Genomic DNA, 20,981 nt, shown 5'->3' with positions numbered 1-20,981 from the left:
ATTTGTTTCAAGGTGTCAAAAACGGTTATGTGAACGTGGTCGCTGTAGGTACAAATACAATCACTTCATTGACAGGTGCCCTGATCTGAACAGGATCACCCACAACAGTAGGTACAAATACAATCACTTCATTAACAGGTGTCCTGCACTGAACAAGATCATCCACAACAGTAGGTACAAATACAATCACTTCATTAACAGGGGCCCTGATCTAAACAAGATCATCCACAACAGTAGGTATAAATACAATCACTTCATTAACAGGTGCCCTGCACTGAACAAGATCATCCACAACAGTAGGTACAAATACAATCACTTCATTAACAGGTGCCCTGATCTAAACAAGATCATCCACAACAGTAGGTACAAATACAATCACTTCATTAACAGGTGCCCTGCACTGAACAAGACCATCTACAACAGTAGGTACAAATACAATCACTTCATTATCAGGTGCCCTGCACTGAACAAGATCATCCACAACAGTAGGTACAAATACAATCACTTCATTAACAGGGGCCCTGATCTAAACAAGATCATCCACAACAGTAGGTACAAATACAATCACTTCATAAACAGGTGCCCTCATCTAAACAAGATCATCCACAACAGTAGGTACAAATACAATCACTTCATTAACAGGTGCCCTGCACTGAACAAGATCATCCACAACAGTAGGTACAAATACAATCACTTCATTGACAGGTGCCCTGCACTGAACAAGATCATCCACAACAGTAGGTATAAATACAATCACTTCATTAACAGGGGCCCTGATCTAAACAAGATCATCCACAACAATAGGTACAAATACAATCACTTCATTAACAGGTGCCCTGATCTAAACAAGATCATCCACAACAGTAGGTACAAATACAATCACTTCATTAACAGGTGCCCTGATCTAAACAAGATCATCCACAACAGTAGGTAAAAATACAATCACTTCATTACAGGTGCCCTGCACTGAACAAGATCTTCCACAACAGTAGGTACAAATACAATCACTTCATTGACAGGTGCCCTGCGCTGAACAAGATCATCCACAACAGTAGGTACAAATACAATCACTTCATTGACAGGTGCCCTGCACTGAACAAGATCATCCACAACAGTAGGTACAAATACAATCACTTCATTAACAGGGGCCCTGCACTGAACAAGATCATCTACAACAGTAGGTATAAATACAATCACTTCATTAACAGGGGCCCTGCACTGAACAAGATCATCTACAACAGTAGGTACAAATACAATCACTTCATTAATAGGGGCCCTGCACTGAACAAGATCATCTACAACAGTAGGTACAAATACAATCACTTCATTAACAGGGGCCCTGCACTGAACAAGATCATCTACAACAGTAGGTACAAATACAATCACTTCATTAATAGGGGCCCTGCACTGAACAAGATCATCCACAACAGTAGGTACAAATACAATCACTTCATTAACAGGTGCCCTGCACTGAACAAGACCATCTACAACAGTAGGTACAAATACAATCACTTCATTAATAGGGGCCCTGCACTGAACAAGATCATCCACAACAGTAGGTACAAATACAATCACTTCATTAACAGGTGCCCTGCACTGAACAAGATCATCCACAACAGTAGGTACAAATACAATCACTTCATTAACAGGTGCCCTGCACTGAACAAGATCATCCACAACAGTTGGTACAAATACAATCACTTCATTAACAGGTGCCCTGCACTGAACAAGATCATCCACAACAGTAGGTACAAATACAATCACTTCATTAACAGGTGCCCTGCACTGAACAAGATCATCCGCAACAGTAGGTACAAATACAATCACTTCATTAACAGGTGCCCTGCACTGAACAAGATCCTCCACAACAGTTGGTACAAATACAATCACTTCATTAACAGGTGCCCTGCACTGAACAAGACCATCTACAACAGTAGGTACAAATACAATCACTTCATTAACAGGTGCCCTGCACTGAACAAGATCCTCCACAACAGTTGGTACAAATACAATCACTTCATTAACAGGGGCCCTGCACTGAACAAGACCATCTACAACAGTTGGTGCAAAAATACAATCACTTCATTAACAGGTGCCCTGCACTGAACAAGATCATCCACAACAGTAGGTACAAATACAATCACTTCATTAACAGGTGCCCTGCACTGAACAAGACCATCTACAACAGTAGGTACAAATACAATCACTTCATTAACAGGTGCCCTGCACTGAACAAGACCATCCACAACAGTAGGTACAAATACAATCACTTCATTACAGGTGCCCTGCACTGAACAAGACCATCTACAACAGTAGGTACAAATACAATCACTTCATTAACAGGTGCCCTGCACTGAACAAGACCATCCACAACAGTAGGTACAAATACAATCACTTCATTACAGGTGCCCTGCACTGAACAAGACCATCTACAACAGTAGGTACAAATACAATCACTTCATTAACAGGTGCCCTGCACTGAACAGGATCATCCACAACAGTAGGTACAAATACAATCACTTCATTACAGGTGCCCTGCACTGAACAAGACCATCTACAACAGTAGGTACAAATACAATCACTTCATTAACAGGGGCCCTGCACTGAACAGGATCATCCACAACAGTAGGTACAAATACAATCACTTCATTACAGGTGCCCTGCACTGAACAAGATCATCCACAACAGTAGGTACAAATACAATCACTTCATTAACAGGGGCCCTGCACTGAACAGGATCATCCACAACAGTAGGTACAAATACAATCACTTCATTACAGGTGCCCTGCACTGAACAAGATCTTCCACAACAGTAGGTACAAATACAATCACTTCATTACAGGTGCCCTGCACTGAACAAGACCATCTACAACAGTAGGTACAAATACAATCACTTCATTAACAGGTGCCCTGATCTAAACAAGATCATCCACAACAGTAGGTACAAATACAATCACTTCATTAACAGGTGCCCTGCACTGAACAAGACCATCTACAACAGTAGGTACAAATACAATCACTTCATTAACAGGGGCCCTGATCTAAACAAGACCATCCACAACAGTAGGTACAAATACAATCACTTCATTACAGGTGCCCTGCACTGAACAAGACCATCTACAACAGTAGGTACAAATACAATCACTTCATTACAGGTGCCCTGCACTGAACAAGACCATCTACAACAGTAGGTACAAATACAATCACTTCATTAACAGGTGCCCTGCACTGAACAAGATCATCCACAACAGTAGGTACAAATACAATCACTTCATTAACAGGGGCCCTGCACTGAACAGGATCCTCCACAACAGTTGGTACAAATACAATCACTTCATTAACGGGGGCCCTGCACTGAACAAGACCATCTACAACAGTTGGTGCAAAAATACAATCACTTCATTAACAGGTGCCCTGCACTGAACAAGATCATCCACAACAGTAGGTACAAATACAATCACTTCACAAACAGGTGCCCTGCACTGAACAAGACCATCCACAACAGTAGGTATAAATACAATCACTTCATTAACAGGTGCCCTGCACTGAGCAAGATCCTCCACAACAGTTGGTACAAATACAATCACTTCATTAACAGGTGCCCTGCACTGAGCAAGATCCTCCACAACAGTTGGTACAAATACAATCACTTCATTAACAGGTGCCCTGCACTGAACAAGACCATCTACAACAGTAGGTACAAATACAATCACTTCATTAACAGGTGCCCTGCACTGAGCAAGATCCTCCACAACAGTTGGTACAAATACAATCACTTCATTAACGGGGGCCCTGCACTGAACAAGACCATCTACAACAGTTGGTGCAAAAATACAATCACTTCATTAACAGGTGCCCTGCACTGAACAAGATCATCCACAACAGTAGGTACAAATACAATCACTTCATTAACAGGTGCCCTGCACTGAACAAGACCATCTACAACAGTAGGTACAAATACAATCACTTCATTAACAGGTGCCCTGCACTGAACAAGACCATCCACAACAGTAGGTACAAATACAATCACTTCATTACAGGTGCCCTGCACTGAACAAGACCATCTACAACAGTAGGTACAAATACAATCACTTCATTAACAGGTGCCCTGCACTGAACAAGACCATCCACAACAGTAGGTACAAATACAATCACTTCATTACAGGTGCCCTGCACTGAACAAGACCATCTACAACAGTAGGTACAAATACAATCACTTCATTAACAGGGGCCCTGCACTGAACAGGATCATCCACAACAGTAGGTACAAATACAATCACTTCATTACAGGTGCCCTGCACTGAACAAGACCATCTACAACAGTAGGTACAAATACAATCACTTCATTAACAGGGGCCCTGATCTAAACAAGACCATCTACAACAGTAGGTACAAATACAATCACTTCATTAACAGGTGCCCTGCACTGAACAAGATCACCCACAACAGTAGGTACAAATACAATCACTTCATTAACAGGGGCCCTGCACTGAACAAGATCATCCACAACAGTAGGTACAAATACAATCACTTCATTACAGGTGCCCTGCACTGAACAAGATCTTCCACAACAGTAGGTACAAATACAATCACTTCATTAACAGGGGCCCTGATCTAAACAAGACCATCCACAACAGTAGGTGCAAATACAATCACTTCATTACAGGTGCCCTGCACTGAACAAGACCATCTACAACAGTAGGTATAAATACAATCACTTCATTAACAGGGGCCCTGATCTAAACAAGACCATCCACAACAGTAGGTACAAATACAATCACTTCATTAACAGGTGCCCTGCACTGAACAGGATCATCCACAACAGTAGGTACAAATACAATCACTTCATTAACAGGGGCCCTGCACTGAACAAGACCATCTACAACAGTAGGTACAAATACAATCACTTCATTAACAGGTGCCCTGCACTGAACAAGACCATCCACAACAGTAGGTACAAATACAATCACTTCATTACAGGTGCCCTGCACTGAACAAGACCATCCACAACAGTTGGTACAAATACAATCACTTCATTGACAGGTGCCCTGCACTGAACAAGATCATCCACAACAGTAGGTACAAATACAATCACTTCATTACAGGTGCCCTGCACTGAACAAGACCATCCACAACAGTAGGTACAAATACAATCACTTCATTAACAGGGGCCCTGCGCTGAACAAGATCACCCACAACAGTAGGTACAAATACAATCACTTCATTAACAGGTGCCCTGCACTGAACAAGACCATCTACAACAGTAGGTACAAATACAATCACTTCATTAACAGGGGCCCTGATCTAAACACGATCATCCACAACAGTAGGTATAAATACAATCACTTCATTAACAGGGGCCCTGATCTAAACAAGATCATCCACAACAGTAGGTACAAATACAATCACTTCATTAACAGGGGCCCTGATCTAAACAAGACCATCCACAACAGTAGGTACAAATACAATCACTTCATTAACAGGTGCCCTGCACTGAACAGGATCATCCACAACAGTAGGTACAAATACAATCACTTCATTACAGGTGCCCTGCACTGAACAAGACCATCCACAACAGTAGGTACAAATACAATCACTTCATTACAGGTGCCCTGCACTGAACAAGATCATCCACAACAGTAGGTACAAATACAATCACTTCATTAACAGGTGCCCTGATCTGAACAAGACCATCCACAACAGTAGGTACAAATACAATCACTTCATTAACAGGTGCCCTGCACTGAACAGGATCATCCACAACAGTAGGTACAAATACAATCACTTCATTAACAGGTGCCCTGCACTGAACAAGACCATCCACAACAGTAGGTACAAATACAATCACTTCATTAACAGGTGCCCTGATCTAAACAAGACCATCCACAACAGTAGGTACAAATACAATCACTTCATTAACAGGTGCCCTGCACTGAACAGGATCATCCACAACAGTAGGTACAAATACAATCACTTCATTAACAGGTGCCCTGCACTGAACAAGATCTTCCACAACAGTAGGTACAAATACAATCACTTCATTAACAGGTGCCCTGCACTGAACAGGATCATCCACAACAGTAGGTACAAATACAATCACTTCATTAACAGGTGCCCTGCACTGAACAAGACCATCTACAACAGTAGGTACAAATACAATCACTTCATTAACAGGTGCCCTGCACTGAACAAGATCATCTACAACAGTAGGTATAAATACAATCACTTCATTAACAGGTGCCCTGCACTGAACTAGATCATCCACAACTGTAGGTACAAATACAATCACTTCATTAACAGGTGCCCTGATCTTAAACAAGATCATCCACAATAGTTGGTACAAATACAATCACTTCATTAACAGGGGCCCTGCACTGAACAAGATCATCCACAACAGTTGGTACAAATACAATCACTTCATTAACAGGTGCCCTGCACTGAACAAGATCACCCACAACAGTAGGTACAAATACAATCACTTCATTAACAGGTGCCCTGCACTGAACAAGATCACCCACAACAGTAGGTACAAATACAATCACTTCATTAACAGGTGCCCTGCACTGAACAAGACCATCCACAACAGTAGGTACAAATACAATCACTTCATTAACAGGTGCCCTGCACTGAACAAGACCATCTACAACAGTAGGTACAAATACAATCACTTCATTAACAGGTGCCCTGCACTGAACAAGACCATCCACAACAGTAGGTACAAATACAATCACTTCATTAACAGGTGCCCTGATCTGAACAAGACCATCCACAACAGTAGGTACAAATACAATCACTTCATTAACAGGTGCCCTGCACTGAACAGGATCATCCACAACAGTAGGTACAAATACAATCACTTCATTAACAGGTGCCCTGCACTGAACAAGACCATCTACAACAGTAGGTACAAATACAATCACTTCATTAACAGGTGCCCTGCACTGAACAAGACCATCCACAACAGTAGGTACAAATACAATCACTTCATTAACAGGTGCCCTGATCTAAACAAGACCATCCACAACAGTAGGTACAAATACAATCACTTCATTAACAGGTGCCCTGCACTGAACAGGATCATCCACAACAGTAGGTACAAATACAATCACTTCATTAACAGGTGCCCTGCACTGAACAAGACCATCTACAACAGTAGGTACAAATACAATCACTTCATTAACAGGTGCCCTGCACTGAACAAGATCATCTACAACAGTAGGTATAAATACAATCACTTCATTAACAGGGGCCCTGCACTGAACAAGATCATCCACAACTGTAGGTACAAATACAATCACTTCATTAACAGGTGCCCTGATCTTAAACAAGATCATCCACAATAGTTGGTACAAATACAATCACTTCATTAACAGGGGCCCTGCACTGAACAAGATCATCCACAACAGTAGGTACAAATACAATCACTTCATTAACAGGTGCCCTGCACTGAACAAGACCATCCACAACAGTAGGTACAAATACAATCACTTCATTAACAGGTGCCCTGCACTGAACAAGACCATCTACAACAGTAGGTACAAATACAATCACTTCATTAACAGGTGCCCTGCACTGAACAAGACCATCCACAACAGTAGGTACAAATACAATCACTTCATTAACAGGTGCCCTGCACTGAACAAGATCATCCACAACAGTAGGTACAAATACAATCACTTCATTAACAGGTGCCCTGCACTGAACAAGACCATCCACAACAGTAGGTACAAATACAATCACTTCATTAACAGGTGCCCTGCACTGAACAAGATCATCCAGGATGTTGAAGATTTAGTAAAGACTTCTTACAGTTATAATATATTTCTTCAACTGCAGTGTTCCCATTGTTTCTAGACAGCCTTTTACCAGTGAAGGTATCTGAGAGAACTAGACACTGACATAAACAGACACGGCAGCATGCCAACCTTTGTCATGTTCATGTGTAGGTTCTGCCCTGTAGGCCTGTGTCATGTTCATGTGTAGGTACTGCCCTATGTGGCTGTGTCATGTTCATGTGTAGGTACTGCCCTGTAGGCCTGTGTCATGTTCATGTGTAGGTTCTGCCCTGTAGGCCTGTGTCATGTTCATGTGTAGGTTCTGCCCTGTAGGCCTGTGTCATGTTCATGTGTAGGTTCTGCCCTGTAGGCCTGTGTCATGTTCATGTGTAGGTACTGCCCTGTAGGCCTGTGTCATGTTCATGTGTAGGTTCTGCCCTGTAGGCCTGTGTCATGTTCATGTGTAGGTACTGCCCTGTAGGCCTGTGTCATGTTCATGTGTAGGTACTGCCCTGTAGGCCTGTGTCATGTCCATGTGTAGGTTCTGCCCTGTAGGCCTGTGTCATGTCCATGTGTAGGTTCTGCCCTGTAGGCCTGTGTCTTGTCCATGTGTAGGTTCTGCCCTGTAGGCCTGAGTCATGTCCATGTGTAGGTACTGCCCTGTAGGCCTGTGTCATGTTCATGTGTAAGTACTGCCCTGTAGGCCTGTGTCATGTTCATGTGTAGGTTCTGCCCTGTAGGCCTGTGTCATGTTCATGTGTAGGTTCTGCCCTGTAGGCCTGTGTCATGTTCATGTGTAGGTACTGCCCTGTAGGCCTGTGTCATGTCCATGTGTAGGTTCTGCCCTGTAGGCCTGTGTCATGTTCATGTGTAGGTTCTGCCCTGTAGGCCTGTGTCATGTTCATGTGTAGGTTCTGCCCTGTAGGCCTGTGTCATGTTCATGTGTAGGTACTGACCGATGCTTATCGTGGAGGTCAACTGAAGGATCATGTGGTCAGTTTGAGGGGAGGAGAGGTGAAATATGGTTTAAGGTCACATTCAAAATTATTGCACTTACATAGCAATGTGCATGCACATGTGTTGGTGTAGTGTTTCAATGCTTTCCGTCACTTGTCTGCCTGGTTCAACCTCAACTTCTTACATGCAGATGTGAGAGCAGGAGTACTCAAGATTGGCTCACTCACTCACTCACTCACTCACTCACTCACTCACCCACTCAAACAAAAATATTGAGTCATTATATAAATAAAGATGTCATTTATCGAATATCTATACACACTGAAATATACACTGATAAAAAAAGTGTTAGTAATAGTTTCCTATTTCTTTTAATTGGAAGAGTATAAACATGATCACTAGACAAGACTTAAGAGCCCTCATCTGAGGGGTACACAAAGTATGTGATCCGGACTACCAGCAGTCAGACTTCCATTTTAGTGGAAGCCTCGAGGACTGAGTGGGTTAGATCGCTGACTTTGTCTACTGACGATCAGGCGTGGGTTCGAATCCCGGATGAGACTCAACCCCAAAAATGCTAGAATTTGTAATTTACTAACAATGTGTAATCCCAAATATGTATAACATTTGTTGGACAAGACTTGTTGGTAATTTGAGTTGACCAATCCAGCATGTTCTTTAATCAAAATGTACAAACTCCTCCCCACTCCCTCTCTCGTTCTCTCACCCACTAACTTTCTTTTTCTTTCCATCCCCATAAAGCCCCCGCCCTAAATTGCCATCAAGTACCCATGGGAGATTTTCAAATACTAATATACAAGTTAAAAGAAGGTAAAGAACACCCGATTCTTTCATACCGTATTCGACGTAATAAGCGCCCAGGGCGCTCTCAAAATTAGAGATAGGTGGCTCTTATTAGAATATAATTTTGGTGAAAGAGTCGAAAGATCGTAAATTTTATGGTTTCTGCTGACAGCCTGAAATGATACAAAAGAAATTATATATATATTATACACGACAGATATATTTTTCCAGAATTTAATTGCCCGTAATTAAGGGTGCATATATAGTACACGAGTGCGTATTATACACGAATAAATGTACACGAATTGTGTACATTCATCAGTCGGAAGGTGCTAATTGGGATTGTTCACTAGCCAATATATTGGCAAATATCGCTGTGGGCGCTTATTAGAGCGGTGCGCTTATTACGTCGAATACGGTATTACAACAGTTAATCAGTCATGGCAAGGCAGAACTCAGGAGTCAGGAGTTCTTTAACTTCTTTTGAGTAGTATATTTTTCTATGGTGGTTACCTTTTCCAACTCAAAACAAGAATGGCATTGAAATATTCAGCATGAATGATAAAAACACATTTTCCAATTGTACCAATTCTATTTTTTTTATGAATAACAGTACTTTGGGTATTTTTTCTGCTGCCTAGTGACATTTCAAGACTATTTCAATACCACCTAATCATTCACCGGCTCATTGCTGTGAGAAATTGGATGTCACATCTCGTGCAAAAACAGGGAAGGAGTATTTGTGAAACAGAGGAGAAATGTCACTGGCTTCATATAGTGTCTGTCCTTGCATAATTACACTGACATTTGAGCATGTGTCGGGAATATTTTCAAATGCTGGCTTAATTACCATGATGCATTTCTCCATATGTGAGTAGAGATGATTTTATTCCGATATGAGCAAACTGTCAACCCGGCCTCGCTCTTCTGCTATTTAATCAGTCAGTGAAACTTTGGCAATATAACATTTTCAAATCAACCTCAGTGTGATCTATGATCTCCATGAATTATTGCGTAACACAGTATCGCCTTTCTTGCAGTCATGAATGGCAAGTATCGAGTTAGAAAATTGATACAAACTTTTCTTCTGACACACTTTCATATCTATATAATACTGTGACAAATTTGCATACACGTTTATCTATACTGATACAAAAAAGCAAGATACATGATCCAAAAAATCTCAAAAGAATATAAATTTTTGGCTTGGGTCAACTAGAATATTTATCATTATGATTATCAAAATCTTACTCGGAATGATACAAGTGAAAAAACAAATTGTACCTAATTATATTACACTCGTACCTGAAGAAATCTGAGTCAGTCCTTGAGCTTCATTTCAGGTCATTAAAATGTTTAATAACGAAGAACTTCTAAACACACAATTTCGCTGAAATTAATGTCAACAATATTGAATGAAATTTTGATAAAAATTAATAAAATATATTATAAACATAAGTCCAGATATACAATAAAGACATTTTTATAACTAAATAGTATAATAATTGGATAAAATTGTGTACTTCAGTTCGGATTTGTTGATTGGTATTTCCGGTGTTGAATGCTCGCAGTGACCAGCTGGTAACGTTTATTGCGATGGGGAAAAAACATTGTGTCAGTGTAAAACTTGAGTTTATTACAAATGTAAGTACATTTTGGAAGCCATGCGTCACTGTGCACCACAACAGAGTTAGCGCTATATTGAAGGGTGCAATAGAAAGGGAACGCTGCATCACACCTCCCAATATACAGCTGACAAGACTGAAATTTCTTTATAAAAAATCAGGTGAGATTCTGACTGATTGGTTTCAATAATAACCTTTAATACAGATACTCGGGAAATGTGCGCAATATTTCTTTGTGAAAATTTCACAAAAACTGCCTGCCAACCATGTTGAAGATTGACGTTGGATTGACAGAGTAAGTGAATATTGTGTTTAACACAGCATCACCAATTTTGTAGAGTGAGTTAATAATGTTTTCCTGCCACTTTGGGCAGCATTCCAGCAGCTTGGAGGTGGGAGACAAGAAAGGGCTTCTCTCATCATCAGCATGAAGGACATGAAGCCAATGTCAAGGGTCTGACTAGCAAATACTTTAGTGTTTGTTTGTTTGTTTGTTTGTTTGTTTGTTGTTTAACACTGCACTCAGCAATATTCCAGCTATATGACGGCAGTCTGTGAATAATCGAGTCTGGACCAGACAATCCAGTGATTGACATCATGAGCATCAATCCACACAATTGGGATGTGATGACATGCATCAACTAAGTCAGCGAGCCTGACCACCCACCCAAATTCTGTTAGTCGCCTCTTTTGACAAGCATGGGTTGCTGAAGACCTATTCTACCCTGGATCTTCACTGGTCAAAAATACTTAAATGCTGCTACAGTATTTCAGTCATGACATGACAGCTTGGTGTGAGATGCATGATCTAGATGTTTACCACTTTGGTGATACCAGTGAGTGAGTGAGTGAGTGAGTTGGTTTATATGTCGCATTAAAGGTTATTCCACTTATATCACTGCGTGTCTGTCTTCTTTATGTGGTCGTAGAAGCCCAAAGTGATGCAGGTCTTAGATATTTACCATTTTGGTGAAACCCACCTAAACAGGATTGGCCCCCACGGTCATAGGTTTCTGTCACACCTAAGGGACGCCACTCTGCACAGCAAATTGTAGCACCATAGACACTTCTAAGGGAAACAACCCTAGAAAGTGAATTGCAGGATATATATGTGCCAGAAAACAAGTGGCGGAAAGAATGAGCAACACTCCACGCCAAAAGAAGGATGTTTGTTTGTTTATTTGTTTATCGCTGCAGTCAGTAATGTTTCAGCTATATGACAGCGATCTGTAAATGATCGAGTCTGGACCTGACAATCCAGTGATTGACATCATAAGTATCGATCCACCTATTTGGGATACGATGACATGCAGTCAGCAAGCCTGACCACCCGATCCCATTAGTCGCCTCTTACGACAAGCATAGTCGCCTCTTACGACAAGCATAGTCGCCTCTTACAGCAAGCATGGGTTGATGAAGACCTATTCTAACCAGGATGTTGACACAAAAGTATGTAAGGTTTCTGGCGTGCCAAAGGGAGGCCACTCTGCACAGCGAATTGCAACTCAGTTTCCAGCAATTTAGCTGACTGCCCCCAGTGATAGAAGAGTGAGTGAGTGAGTGAGTTGGGTTTAACACCGCTCTTAACATTATTCCAGTAACGTCATGGCGTGTCAGCTTAATGTGGGAGGAAAGCCCGAAGTTATTGAGATCTCAGACTATTACCACATCTGGCGTGCTCAAGGGACACAACTCTGCACAGCGAATCACGGCACCTCAGACGCCTGGGCCACGCATGCCCCCCAGTGATAAAGGAAAAGCATAGATGTGCGAAAGAGTGAATATCATTTAGTGCACAGTCAGCAATATTCCAACCATGTCACTGTAGCCTGTTAATAATCACGTCTCAACCAAACCAGTGACTGATAGCATGAACAATCGATATAATTGGGGTACTGCATATGTATATCATTGTTTGTAACTATGTTCGTTTCAAACAACATTGACGGTATCATTTACCTGATGAGCAATGACAGGGAACCCCCACAGTGAGTGAGTGAGTTGGGTTTAACACTGCTTTTAACAGTATTCCAGTTATATCGCGGTGTGTCAGCTTAATGTGGGAGGAAAGCCCGAAGTGATGCAGGTCTCAGACACTTACCACTTCTGTGAAACCCACGATCCAGGGTATGGTGCTGACAAACCTAGAAACATAATTGGGGTGAACCTGGATTTGAACCCACAATCATAGGTTTCTGGCGTGCCCAAGGGGGCGCAACTCTGCACAGCGAATCGCGGCGCCTTAGACACCCGGGCCACCTGTACCCCCACAGGGTAAAACACTCGGAAATGCATCATATATATCTTTTCTGTGATCATATGGATTGCAATAAGTTCCTGACACAGGGGTAGATTTAACAACAAATTTGTATGTTCATCCATAAATTCTTATCCTTACTTAGGACTCCAACTTCTAAATGCCTCCTTTTAAAAGTTACTGACCCTTCTCCAAACTGGCCTACAACTAAATGGTGGAGGCCGCAAAGTGGCTGAACCTGAGGTCACGAAGCCACCTAGCGGGGCTCTGAAACTATTAGAACTTCCCACCCCAACACTCTGAGATTAAATCTTGGCTTCCATTTGCCTCAATTCATGGTGATTTATGAGCAAATACAGATGTTCACAACATTCAAAAACGGCGGCAGGTTGTCATGCTTCCAAGATGATCCAACTGAAAAAATATAACATACACAGAGAAGGGGTCAAATTTTGACCGGCCACACAGTCCATCTACTTAACGTTTCAGCAAGCCCTTTGTTATTTTACTGGCCACGGGCCAACAGTTAAATTGACCCTGAATAAGTACCTCTGAAACATTGTTTCAAACAATAAAGTAGCTGTTATCCACAAAGCGAGCTGCATTAATAGCTAATAACTCCAATAGGAGTTATAACATGACTAAGAACAGATAACATGTGAGCATCATACAGCAGGTAAGCTACATCTGTCTCCACCAGCTCACCAGCTGATCACAATCACTACAGACAAAGGTCTGCATCCTCAGCGGTCTGTCTTGAAATAAAAACACTCTGACATCACAACAGCAAACAGCTCACACACACCACAGTCCCATCTGGTGGTGTGAGGTTACAGGAATGCAGGAGTTACCTCCCCTGATATACTTGCCATATGTCCGTTTCCTATATCACATTATTCAGCTTGTCTGACTGTCTCTTTCATCATCAAATAAGGATGAAAGGGATAATTTTCTTCACAATAAAAAATAACAGCTGTCGGGGATCAATTCAGTTGAAGTCGATATGCGCTGACGATAGGGACATTTCTAAATGCTCATTCCAGGATAAGGAGTGCCCAAGTGTTTATAAACGACCAGCTCAGCACAAAAAGCTCAACACACAAACAGCATTATTTAACCATATAACACATCTGTTGCTCTCATAAAAAATCACACTTTTTGAAGCACAACTTGACAGTGCTGTAACCAAAAATATGTCCAGAAATAGCAAATGTCAAAATAACCATTAAAATCATCTTCAAATAATTTTACATCCATTTTCATTATTCACTTAAAGAGCTACTTTAATCATGCTTATTAACAATCCTTAATCATGTTAATCAGCACTTCAAACTAGTTTTATGAAATCTGATATGATCATTCTTATGTTATATATGGAATAAATAAAGCACATTTAAGATGTCTGTTATGGCTTTCTATAATGTCATTATTTCGATTTTTAAAAATTAAAACCCAACTTTATCATATTCAATACAGAGGCCAATACACATCGGTTAGAAGTTGTATAACAAACTGTCCCATTAATGTGATACATAATAGGAATTAAGGGGCGGCCGGGTAGCCTAGAGGTTAAAGCGTTTGCTTGTCACGCTGAAGACCCGGGTTCCATTCCCGACATGGGTACAATGTGTGAAGCCCATTTCTGGTGTCCCCTGCCGTGACATTTCTGGAATATTGCTAAAAACGGTGTAAAACCATACTCACTCACTCACTCACTCATGGGAATCCAAAGGAGAGTTCACACTCGAATGCTGCATTCATGTCAGCAGTAACCATGGTAACCATTTATCTAGGATTCCAAACTAACTGCCCATGGTAGACAAATATTAACACTGCCCTGTTACATTGCATTCAATACAATAATGTAAAATAAAACCTCTTCCTTTTTTGTGGTTGTCTCATCAGTGGAATAACAATCTCCTCTTTATTCCAGCACTGCAATATGATGTATAAGCTTTAATAGTTTATGCATACTTGACATATTCAGTGTAGTTGTATCACTAGAGTGAATGTTTGAGTGAGAAGTAAGTTATATCTGGTGTTAAATCCAAGATGTACTGATATGTTGTGCAATACGTCATTGGCTTTCTGCTACCCTGGGCAGAAGCCCATTTTATGTAACAGGTACTTCTTTTTATAAACAATATATGAAAAAAGAAAAAAATCACCTCTTCAAAGTAATAACATTAGTCATAACTTTAGTTACATGAAATAGCAACTTTTTAATTCTCATGTATGATTATTTAATGACACTGGCATCAGACTTGGGCACAATTATCGGCCTCTGGGCAAGTCAAAACAAATCCCTGCACTTTGTAATATTTTCAAAACAAATAATTTTGTAGCAGCCACTGACACAGCTTTATGTGGATCCTGGAGACTCGGGAATAATTTAGTGACAACATAACATTGTGCATGTTCTGAGCTAATAAAATTTGGTTACCGTATTCGACGTAATAAGCGCCCGGGGCGCTCTCAAAATTAGAAATAGGGTGCATAAATAGGGTGCAAATAACACATGTGTGCGTATTATACTGAATAAATAAGTCTTGTGTACATTGATCAATAGGAAGGGATGCAAATTGGGCTTGTTCACTAGCCAAGTAACAGCAAATATCGCCACGTGCGCTTATTAGAGGGGGGCGCTTATTATGCCGAATATGGTATTTCCTTGTTTGAAAGAAGATATGTGATTGTGTTAAGAAAATTGGACACTGACAGTGAGAACTCTCATTGTGTTTTTTACCAGACCATAAATACCATCAAGATCTAACATTCATGCTGAGACTGAAAAAGTTACCGTACATTGCTGTCTATAAAGCGACCCCCCTGTACACGCCTTCAAAATCAATGCTAATTTATATATCCCGTCTATAAAGTGAATCGGAATGAAGCACGTCACCAGCGCATACAAAATCCCTACATTTGCAATAAAAACGTGTTTGTCTTCCGCAGAAAAAGATTTACATTGTATGCCTTCAGTGAATTCAGGGAAACGAACATATCATAACAATTAACGTAGATCAATACAAATTTGAAATTTGAGATAAAACATCACTAGACATGATGACTTACCAATCAAATTGTATTTCCTGTTCTGCTAGGAATTGTTATATATGCAGAGATTAACATTACCATGCGTATTGCCTCATAAGAGGCCGGAAGTAGCAATCAGCTGTACACAAGTTTCTCGGAATCTAACAGTCATTCGGTTAAATCTTCCCAATAATATAACTCAAAAGAGTTTTGATACAATGAACGGAAGAATTGTATCTGACACTATTATGTTATCAGGAATAACTTATTCCAATATCATGTTATTTTAGTTGCAGCTTTACTCTACATATTTGAGTGAGTGAGTGAGTGAGTTTGATTTTACGCTGCTTTTAGCAATATTCCAGCAATATCACGGCGGGGGACACCAGAAATGGGCTTCACACATTGTACCCATGTCGGGAATCGAACCCGGGTCTTCGGCGTGACAAGCGAACGCTTTAACCACTAGGCTACCCGACCGCCCCCTCTACATATTTGAAATATATTAATAACCATGAGAGTAGCACTTTGGTACAGCTGATCGCTATTGCCGAATATTTTTTTCATATGGAACAATTTGACAATTTGGTATAATGAATCTTACAGCCAAACACTTTAGCATCACACTGTACTCACAGTGTATATACTTATTAAAGGACACAAGATTTTATGTCCATTAAAAGCCTTCACTGACAACAACGAGATGTGAAAATATCATATTCATACGTCCAGAAACTTGAAACGTTTTTTATTGAAAAGTGCATGGAATGAAGGACGAACAGATTGATTACAATATAAAAAAATTATAATTTCAAACAAGTCCAAAAATATTCAATAATACTGATAATTAATCATTACATCTCACTGTAACAATACTGATCTGCCAACATGACATTAACACATGGTTAACTTCAGCAGCGAAGTGTCCAGCTGACTACATGTCAGAGGATTGCACTTCCCATGAAACACTGCTTACCAAACATCATTGATTCAACATATTGCTTCATATGACATACAGAATTATTTATTGTTATTTTGGGACCCTGCTCATGTCATATCACGAAGACCTTATTTTTCACTAGTCTGTCACATCCATAGATATAAAAAAAATAACCTCATTTCGACAAAATATTGAATTGCATCCATGCAGTAGTGATGATGGACAGGCTGACACTGACTGACTGAAAACACATCCTCACGCCACACACGCTTCCTGATCAAGATGAGATTGCAGTGTGATTTAGTCATTACACAGTTGGAAATTAATCCAGGTAGAAATGACTCTTTGATGGGCACTCAAACATGCCACACAGTGAATTATTAATAATGTAATAATCATGATAATTGAGATAAACATGATAAACGATAAACACTTTACAGAAATAATTCAGAAAGTGTGTGTGTGTCGGCGGGGGGAGGGGGTGGTCTTGAATTTTAACCTCATTTGACATAAGGCCCACATTTTCAAAGACAATTGGGCATTTTAGCATTTTGCTCTATTGGTTAGTGTGGGTGTACCACTGGAATATTTGACATTTTCAGATAAAGGGCCCACATCAGAAAACTCCAAGAATGAACACTGCCCTTTGTAGTTCAAGCACCACTGTTTGGCTGCTTGGAGATTTCATGCTAGCATGTATAGATGTCAGTATATATATATATATCTGTAACTTATAAGTAAAAATTATGTTTGGACATGCATGAGTGTTCATTTTGCAATATAAAACACTGATTAAACTGCTATTTTGACTTGCAATCAATATTTCAGTGTCAACTAGTCCTTACAATGATAACATATAGCAAAACCCTTAGGAATTGCAAATTTCTACTAGTCCTTATGATACACAACTATTGGGCAGTTTGGCAAGGACAAAAAGTCTAGTGCTAATTTCTATCGCTGCCTACTGCAGGTATTATCAGTGAGTTAGCATGGTTTTATGCAGCTTTAAGCAATATTCCAGCAATATCACTGCGGGGGACACCAGAAATGGACATCACACATTGTACCCATGTCGGGAATCGAACCCAGGTCTTCGGCGTGACGGCAGGTATTTTTCAAGCGTTCTTGGTAGGCTAATTGGAAAAACATGTTATTTTGTTCCAATGGAAGGTTTTTTTATAGTTATTATTTTCTTGAACATGTTAAATTCAAAAGTATTATTTATAACATTGCTTTCAAAAAGAATGTAAACAAGTTAAAACTACACAGTAAAGCCTTTTCCTCTTTAATGGTCCTGTTAACAATGACACACAAGTCACCTCTGCAAAGCCATATCGTTAGTTATAGCATTAGTTATAACTTTGATAACATATTACTTAAAACAAGTTATTTAGGCAAACAATGAAGCCTCTTCCTCTTTAATGGTCCTGTTAACAGTGACACACAAGTCAACACTGCAAAGCCATATCATTAGTTATAACTTTGATAATGTGAATATGGAATATAAATTTACTGTCATTTGTTGCAGACTTGGGTCCCAATACATGTGAGCAAGCCTGGATAATTTAATTCGTCAAGCTTTCTACTCATTCATTTCAGAATGCTGCCTCACCTGTGAATCTCCCCATGCATGAAACACTCGGGTTCAATATCTGGAGTGAGTGAGTAAGTATGGATTTATGCTGCTTTAAGCCATATTCCAGCAATCTCATGACAGGTGACACCAGAAATGGGCTTCACACATTGTGCCCATGTGGGGAATCGAACTCAAATCTTCAGCGTGACAAGCAAACACATTAACCACTAGAATACCTCCTGGCTCTGAGACACATCAAGATATACAAAAACTATGGGATGTATAGATTACATAATCATAGATCATAATTTGACTTGGGATAACCACTCCTTGTCAATACATCTTTCATGTTAAACAGTTCAAGGTAATATTCTTATACATATTAGTAATAATAATGTAATGTTAGTCACAGGGTGAGATACTGTTCCATATCAAACTGTTCATGGTGTCTTTAGCATGTCTATTGGTAATCCAGGATAAGTCAAACCAACTAACAAAATGTGTTTGAGACAAGTTGGCGGTGCACAGAATTTGGGCAAACATATTTGGTTTGTTTCAGGTAGAGAGGGTGTACGCCTTTTGTGCATGTGCCGTTGGAACTGACTATACTGAATTTGACCAAAAGATGCTCAAAGCCGAACAAACTGCTGTTTCTTGCAAAAATCGAACAAATTCGGACCCGTATACTAAGTAGATACCATGCTAAAACATTGACATGCTGCATATACCTCCTTACCATACAGATTAAAACCCAGTTAGTTGATTTGTGCTAAAGTGAAGCAGATCACCAAAACATCAATTCGAGCTGCATGTGATATGCAAATTTGCTGTCATCGTTTTCACAATCATCGTGTACCTCACATCAGCACATACTGATTATGTGCTAATGAACTTGCCACAAGAACTCGCTGTTGTCGATACAGGTCATGTACATATCTGTTCATACAACCACCTACTACCCATTTCTTTAAATGGTACACGCCAGTGGGCAGACCTCATACATAGTCATATGGGGTCAATTATCAGGTCACAGCTCAACTTATCCTGGCCTACCAGTATATGGGTGTCATAACTTGACATTTAAAGTCACAGTCAAATTGAAAGACAATGCTGGATTTGTGTATATCCTGCAGCTATCTAACCTACTATTATAAGTTTTCTGGAATGATGAATATTGGAAATCTAACATATCACTTAAAACAAGTTTGCTGTCATCGTTTTCACAATCATCGAGTACCTCACATCAGCACATACTGATTATGTGCTAATGAACTTGCCACAAGAACTCGCTGTTGTCGATACAGGTCATGTACATATCTGTTCATACAACCACCTACTACCCATTTCTTTAAATGGTACACGCCAGTGGGCAGACCTCATACATAGTCATATGGGGTCAATTATCAGGTCACAGCTCAACTTATCCTGGCCTACCAGTATATGGGTGTCATAACTTGACATTTAAAGTCACAGTCAAATTGAAAGACAATGCTGGATTTGTGTATATCCTGCAGCTATCTAACCTACTATTATAAGTTTTCTGGAATGATGAATATTGGAAATCTAACATATCACTTAAAACAAGTTAATTAGGCAAACAATGACATGAACATTGCACCAGCAGAATTCGTATGATTATTTCCATGTGATACAATTTATGGTAGATCTTGTTTCGTGATCGTCTTTTGTAGAAAATATTCAAACGCATAATCTGTACTGTATCACAACATTGTCAAAAATACAAACATAATTTGATGACTATTAGTTTTAAGCGCGAACTGTCACGCGGTGACCGACTTCACACTGCGCGAGATTGCAATCAAAGAATCAGTCGTGATTGGTCTGCCATGGTGTTAGTGTCAATCAAAATGAGCAAGTGAAAATATTACCATTAACTTCTTAAGTGAAAGAATGTCTTTGTGGTCGTAGATTCTTCAACATACACCGTCAATAATTGTCCACAGAAAACGTGGATGGAAACAGGAAGTTGACACAAGTGATCCGGTTTTCG

The 20,981-nt window shown here is 40.1% G+C and overlaps 1 protein-coding gene across 2 annotated transcripts in view; it reads right to left on the bottom strand.

The window, feature by feature from the left end:
- Window positions 1-20,981, bottom strand: part of LOC124149856 (TOX high mobility group box family member 4-like) — a 170,522-nt gene extending 149,541 nt beyond the window's left edge. For both annotated transcript variants that reach the window (XM_048397535.1, XM_046522754.2), the window contains exon 1: window positions 20,860-20,981. The gene's annotated coding sequence lies outside the window, so the exon portion shown is untranslated. The remainder of the gene's footprint in view (window positions 1-20,859) is intronic.

This window comes from Haliotis rufescens, unplaced genomic scaffold (genome assembly GCF_023055435.1).
Source record: "Haliotis rufescens isolate VD_foot unplaced genomic scaffold, xgHalRufe1.0.p SCAF_17, whole genome shotgun sequence".
NCBI lineage: Eukaryota > Metazoa > Mollusca > Gastropoda > Lepetellida > Haliotidae > Haliotis > Haliotis rufescens.
The sequence above is the reverse complement of the archived record's forward strand: the minus strand, read 5'-3'. Positions and strand labels throughout refer to the sequence as shown.